Source organism: Gigantopelta aegis, chromosome 6 (genome assembly GCF_016097555.1).
Source record: "Gigantopelta aegis isolate Gae_Host chromosome 6, Gae_host_genome, whole genome shotgun sequence".
In the NCBI taxonomy this organism is placed as follows: domain Eukaryota; kingdom Metazoa; phylum Mollusca; class Gastropoda; order Neomphalida; family Peltospiridae; genus Gigantopelta; species Gigantopelta aegis.
This window is the reverse complement of record NC_054704.1, coordinates 44,907,885-44,915,413: the sequence shown is the minus strand read 5'-3', so window position 1 is coordinate 44,915,413 and position 7,529 is coordinate 44,907,885.

The following is a 7,529-nucleotide window of genomic DNA, read 5'->3' as shown; positions in this document are numbered from 1 at the left end:
ATGTAGATGTAATAGTAGGGATCCTAATACATTGAAATCTTAAATTGTTATCAGATTTTTCTTTTTTCAAATATTAAACTTGTAAGAACACATTACAAGTATAATAACATTTACCCTAGTGCTGGAGTGTGGTACATTTTTCTAATGAATACTAATTTTGCATTTACATTTATTATGATTAATGGTGTAGGACAAATTGCCATAATTGCCATTTTAATGTCTAGGGATATTTTCTGATATTTCCATTTCTTTTTGAGACCACTCTGTATGAACTGGGGGGGGGGGGGGGGGAGAATAATAAAAAAAAAAGCTATTATAATCCATGGAAAAAACCCAATTAATGGACCTAACTCAGAAAATTTGAAAACTTAGTTTATTAAAATATGATTTCAGTGTAAATTATTTGTAAAGATGTATTAAAATTAATGTAAAAATCATTGATAACAAAATTGTATGAAATGCCCATTACATATTACATGTATCTATATTTTTTCATGTTAACTGTCTTTACTTCAAGGTGACTTGTAAAAAGAAATCATGGCATTCCAGACCTGGCCCCGTGCTTATAAACCTTAAAGTCTAGACTTTAATAAAGTCCAGACTTTAACGTCATGGCAACGCCATTCAAACAGCATTACGTTAATGTCTGAACTTCATTAAAGTCTAGACTTTTAAGTTTTATAAACACGGGCCCTGGTGCTTATAAAACCTTTAGAGTTGAGTCTCGAGACTCTTAATAGAGTCTGAGACACTAATGTTATGACAACGCCATACAAATTGTATGTGTGTGATGTCATTAAAGATTGAGTATGAACTCTAAAAGTTTTCTAAGCACGGGCCCTGGTCACCAAAAGCAAAGCTTAACTCGTGGCATTTCGTACAGCTGTTAAACCATGTATATGATGTTCTACATTTTTTGTTTGCACAAAAAAAAAGAGAAGAAAACTGTGATCCATGGGTTGTCTGATTAACAGGTTAGCAAAACAATTGTTGACACAAGTTTTGGAAACCCAAATTATATCAGTTTGTCATAAATAAAGAACTGTATGTTAAGCAATTTTAGCAATTATTGCTGGTCACCAGAATAAATGTATTACCAAGATACTTTAGTTACGATTTTATTTTATATGGTTATTTTTGTTTAAAATTATTAATCTGTTTCTTATTATAACAACACACTCTAATTTTAGAATAGTAAATTATTTTTGTTGGAGCATTTTATGGGATTTCAAATATTATATTTTCTTTTTTATAATATTCACTTATGCATTTTTCTTGTTATTCTAACAGTTCTTAGTAGCTTGAATCAGGTTTTACCTGTAGATGGGAGTGAAAATGCGCACAAGCTTTTCATAATATATATTTGTAGTTTGTTTTTGATGTCGAATGTTTTTACAGTAAAATTTGAAGTAATTAAGTTGATGGAAACCCTGAGGTATAAATATTTTTAGATTGTATTATCTGTATGTGATCATGAATGGATTAGAGATTATTACATGTGCAAATGCTTGAGAATGTGTGTTGTGCAAAATACATGTATATTAAAGGGTTTTGAATAGTCTAATATAATTCTTGACGAATTTCTTACATTTCATATGGCACTTATTACAGTGATTATTTATTAATGGAAGGTGGACATGCATAAAAACATTTTAGTACTGTAATGTTGTGAAGTTTTTCTCTTCTTTTTTTTGTTTCTTCTCTTCTTTTTTTTTTTTCTTTTTTTTTTTTCTTTTTTTTCATTTGTTTTATTTTCATTTTTTTTTCTTAGTCATTGGTTGCCTTGTTACACCTAACATGAACCATGTCAAGTTTACCAACTGGTAGGAATGTATTGTAAGGTGTGGTGTTACAGTGTTCGTATATGATCTTATAAACACGTATTAAACAATATTATATAGCGCTGTTTATTTGTAGCTTATGGATGACATTCAGCTTGCCAATTGTTAAGTTTTATGCAAACTGGCTAATTAGATTTTGTTTAAATTAGCTAGTTTGTAATGTTTTTAAAAGAAATACTCTGCATATATCAGAAAATTGGCTAAAAGAATTATTCCCAATGTAAGCCATTCATTCCGTATTATTTGACAGGGCCATATCCAGCCTAAGATACCGGGTGGTGCAGTAAAAACAATAATAACATCAGGGCATGGTAATATATAAGGACTTCTCCAGGTAAAAAACCCTGGTGCATTTATAAACTAAACTATTTACAGTAGTTAGAAGCAGAGGGGCACTAGCTCACACAACTCTAAAGATAATGTATTACCACCTCCTCCCCCAGTTAAAAGGTGATTTATGTAACTCACCTCTTCAGTTATTGGCATATCCCAATGCCTGTTTTTTTTCTTATTTTCCTTATTCCTTGTAGCCTAGCACCGACTAGGTACATGTACATGGCCCTGTGAAATGATATTGTAATAGCTAGTTTTGTGGCATTAATTTAATGACATTGCATTTAATTTTAAAATAGGCATTAATAAATTATATAACATGTTGCAGTTTATTTGTGATTGCCATATGTTAATAATATGCTTATTATTGTACAAAATAATGAAATATGTTTTAACAATTTATTTGTCTTTTTTTTCTCCAAAGATTCAGAAATGATCGAATATGGTGGATGAAATGCTTGCTTACATTCAAAAACATTTTATGTATTTTTTAACTAAAGAAACTGAACACTGGATAATGCCATAATTAATTGTCTCCCCTGGATGAAATCAGAATGTGAGACATAGATAGTACTTTTCTGAAGGCGGCCATGACAGCATCAACTTTTGTATTTAGTTCCAGTGTTGAGTTTTCCTGTTCAGCTCCAGCTCCATTTTACAAACTATAAATCTTAGATAAATGAAACTTGGTGTATAGTTGTATGTTCATCTCAATGCATGTTAATTATTATTATTATTATTTTATTAAATAATGTTAATGCCTGTTTGGCATCAACTAATACATGAAGAGTAGAAGGAAATAATGTTAGTTTTTCTTGTCTTTGTCATTAATTAATCAACACAATAACCTATCTGTATTGCAGCAATGAAACAAGGCCAATTTGAGCTCTGACTGGAAGGCAAATCTCTGCATCCGTGGCACATCATTTCTTTTCTTTTCTCCATATTGTCTCATCTGGACCCCTGTTCTTACTTATTCTGACCCCACTATTTAATCATCCCATTTTCTTCATGGCGAGGTCGACTTGATGTTAATGATGCTTCAAGATTTACTCTAACCTCCCAGGGTTTCTGCCAGAGGGTAAAACGGGTATGGCGCCATACCCAAAAATTTAGCTTTTTTTTTTTTTTTTTTTTTTTTTTTTTTTTTTTTTTTTTAAGTTAACTTTTTGGCAAAATTAATTACTCTTATCATGACTATGATTTTCTTAACCCTAAACTTAACCAATTTTCTTTCTTGGGGAGACCCTCCATACCCCCTGTTGACCGTGGTTTCATTCAATTCCATAGCGCCATACCCGCCTCCCCGTGCAAAACCTGTTAAATCTACTCTTCCATTGAAGAGAATTAAATAATTGTTTATTTGTATCTACACTGGCTCAGTAAGGGTGGGAGGTAGCTCAGTGGGGAGAGTGCTTCCCTCATTCAATTTGATTGTAGGATCGAATCACCTCAGTGGAACCATTCTCATGACTGCATTTTCTCCTGTCCCCCGCAAGGCTCAATGGGTAGGTGTAAACCACTTGCACCGACCAGTGATCCATAACTGGTTCAACAAACGCCATGGTTTGTGCTATCCTGCCTGTGGGAAGCACAAATAAAAGATCCCTTGCTGCCTGTCATAAAAGAGTAGCCTATGTGGCGACAGCGGATTTTCTCTAAAAAAACCAGTGTCAGAATGACCATATGTTTGACGTCCAATAGCCGATGATAAGATAAAAAATCAATGTGCTCTAGTGGCATCGTTGAATAAAACAAACTTTACTTTACTTTTTTCTCCTGTCCCAGCCAGTGATCCATGACTAGTATATCAAAGATTATAGTATGTGCTATCCTGTCTGTGGGAAAGTACATGTATACATGTATATATATAATGGGAAAACGTACCAGGTTTCCCCTAAGATTGTTTCAGAATTATCACAAATGTGACATCCAATAGCCAATGATTAATACATTGGTGTTATCTTGTGGTTGCCAAACTTAATTATAAACTACAGGTGTACACTCCATTTAAACTCACTGACCCTAGTGTGAAAGGCATGTCAGTCCGAATTTTTCAAGCAGTTTCCAAATCTCATTTCAACCGGTGTTGTTTTTGTGTTTTTTTGTCCAGCAAGCTAAGTTTGTTTGTGAGCACAAAATTCCTCTATGTATACGTACCTTTTGTGTTTTTATAAAATGTATAGACTAATACCTGAACCACCAAGAACACATTGGATTTATTGCACACTTTTTGTTTTAGACCTTATATAATAATTAAAATTATATAATAATTGAGAGTCGGTGCCTTTAAAACGTGTTGGAGTCTCCAACCCCACACAACCACAATGGATCATTTCTGAAACACTAAGCCTTGTATGCAGTAACATAATATTATTTAAATGAACTATGTGTTTGCATAATGTTCAATTTCTTCTTCTTTCTTCTTCTTATATCTTGTGTTTGGTTTTAGTTTAATATTACATTTTAATACTCTATGCACCTTGTGATACTAAATTATTTTATTTCTGAACTTTGCTAGTGAACTAGGCATTCATCTCTGTACACATGATTTTTGTTTTATATTGTATTAACAACAACGCTTTTATATAATATTATATAATCCACAGATTAATTTTATGTATGTAAATTAGTTTTATTTTATATTTGTTTGAGGTTATACTTTATATTTGATTGATATGTATGTTATCGACCTACAGTACATTAAGGCAGGAATTAAGCTGTCATTTTCCAAATCGCCAAATGCGAAATTAAGTTGACTTTGGCAAATATATGTCATCAATTCGCCAAAATGCTAATTTAAAAACTGTGGGTCGTTTGTATATGTGTGTCTATTTTTCAAAATAATTATATTCAGCTAAATGTTACTTGAATTTGGCTACAATTTTTCCGATCAAATTCAACAAATTGCTATTAATTTTTGGCGTCCAGCTTTAAACCTTATGGAGGATAGTTTAATGTGAGTTATTACTTTCAAGCCATAAACATCAACTAATTTAACAAACATAAAAACCCCAAAAGGAAACAAAAAAACCCCAAGAATTTAGATAACCACCATTTGCAGTTGTAAAGAAAGAAATAAGGAAAGGGCTTACTAGACGAGATTTTACATCAAATACATGATTGTTTGTTTTTTGTTGGTGTGGCTTTTTTTTCTGCTTTTTTTTTTTAAGGGTGGGGTGATCATTTTTATGGTCAAAGATGTTTTTGAATTAATTAATGTTTGGATTATTCGAGGAATAGTTACCTTAGGATATGGTGGGGATATATATTTTTACATCTGAAACTCGCCACATATTAATTTAAATAAAATAATTTGTCATTATTTTTGTATTTTACTAGGGTTTTTTACTGCCGAATTGTCCCCAAATAACTTATTCACCTTGAAAATCCTATTATGATTCCTGGAATAGCCATTAGTTATAAACATACATCATTTAATTGATGATATTCATTCATAGTCAATTTTATTTACAATTATTTAGCATGTGTTAAAATGTATATACCTGTGCATGTTTTGATTATTTCGTTTTATATTATGCAAAAGCTTATTGCTTTTAATTTCTGAATAAATCATTGAAACAAATTCTATTTGAATTTTATTTTACCTATAATTATTTGAAATTCACGTTTCACATGTTGTCATGGTGACTGTGTACAGGTGAAGTATGGAATTGGATACAGAATTTGTCTAGAGATTGGGTGTAAGAGTTTGGTTGGTGACAAAGTAACACACACCCCTTTATCTTTCTTTCTTTCTTCTTTTTTTGTGTGTATATCCAATTAAGGTTCAAGCACACTGTCCTGGGCACACACCTCAGCTATCTGGGCTGTCCAGGACAGTGGGTTAATTGTTAGTGGTTAGTGAGAGAATAGAGGGTGTAGTGGTTTTACACCTACTCACTGGGTCTTTAAAACTCGCTCTGGGTGGGAGCCGGTACCGGGCTGTGAACCCAGTACCTACCAGCCTTATGTTCGATGGCTTAACCGTGACACCACTGATGCCAAGCTTTTTATCAAAATCCATGGCTTTCGTAATCAGGACTTTTAGAATTAAAGCATATATAAACTAGTTACAGGATGATAAGTTTACAAAGTATACTTGCCATGATTAAATATTCACTAGTATATGTGTATACAACTACCATACCAAAAGCACAAAGTAAAAAAAAACACCCACTAATCTGACTCCAAAACCATTTTTTTATGACCACTGTAAAAAATAGGATTTAAAAAGCAAATGGCAAAGTGATAGTCACGTCTCCACCGGTTGTGGGGCGGGACGTAGCCCAGTGGTAAAGCACTCGCTTGATGCGCGGTCGGTCTGGGATCGATCCCCGTCGGTGGGCCCATTGGGCTATTTTTCGTTCCACCCACTGCACCACGACTGGCATATCAAAGGCCGTGGTATGTACTACCCTGTCTGTGGGATGGTGCATATAAAAGATCCCATGCTGCTAATCGAAAAGAGTAGCCCATGAAGTAGCGACAGCGGGTTTCCTCTCTCAATATCTATGTGGTCCTTAACCATACGTCCGACGCCATATAACCGTAAATAAAATGTGTCGAGTGCGTCGTTAAATAAAACATTTCATTCCTCTTAATGGGAGAGCTTCTACACAAGTGTGATGGGTTGCAGGTCAGACCTAATCAATAAAACATTTCCTTCCACCGGTTGTTGTCGCGGCGGACGCAGTGCTTGAATCCATGAAGCGGTAATTATTGGAACAGGACCCGTCCAGACCTCAGCCCAGCACTTGGAGGATCGCCTGCGAAAAGCTGCCTGCTCGGTACCGCGACTGTGTCAAGGGGGAGTTTACGCCTCCCTCTCAACTAGTCGGCCCCTACAAGGAGACAAGCTAGAGGCCAACACTATCAGGTCAGGGGCGGTACCAGTTGCAGTATGTGGAGACTAGCAACACCTACTACATAACATCGGAGTGGAACGCAATCTAATTAAAATTAGCTCCACTATTGTCATGTGTCATGTCATAGGGTTTTACGTGCACATTCAGAACAAGCTGTTGTAGCGCACGCCTGTCGTGGGCACAAGAGCCGGCCTTGGCCGGCTCCTCCGTCCAAGACAGGACAGGTGGGGGGAGGGGAGAGGAGGGACCGCCTGCACTGGCAGGTGCAAGGGAGCACCAGCAGCCCGATCAAATCGGTAGCAGGCGGGTGGGGGTGGTGGTGGTGCTATGGAATTTGAATGGAGCAGTTAAATGTCAAAGAGAAAAGGGTGCGCAATTTTGATTGAGGGAATTTGGCGCAATTTTGAACGGTCGGTCGAAAAGTAAATGGCCGAGCTAATATAGGTTTTGATATTAGTGAATCGAGAGTAGCTCGTTAATTTTAGAC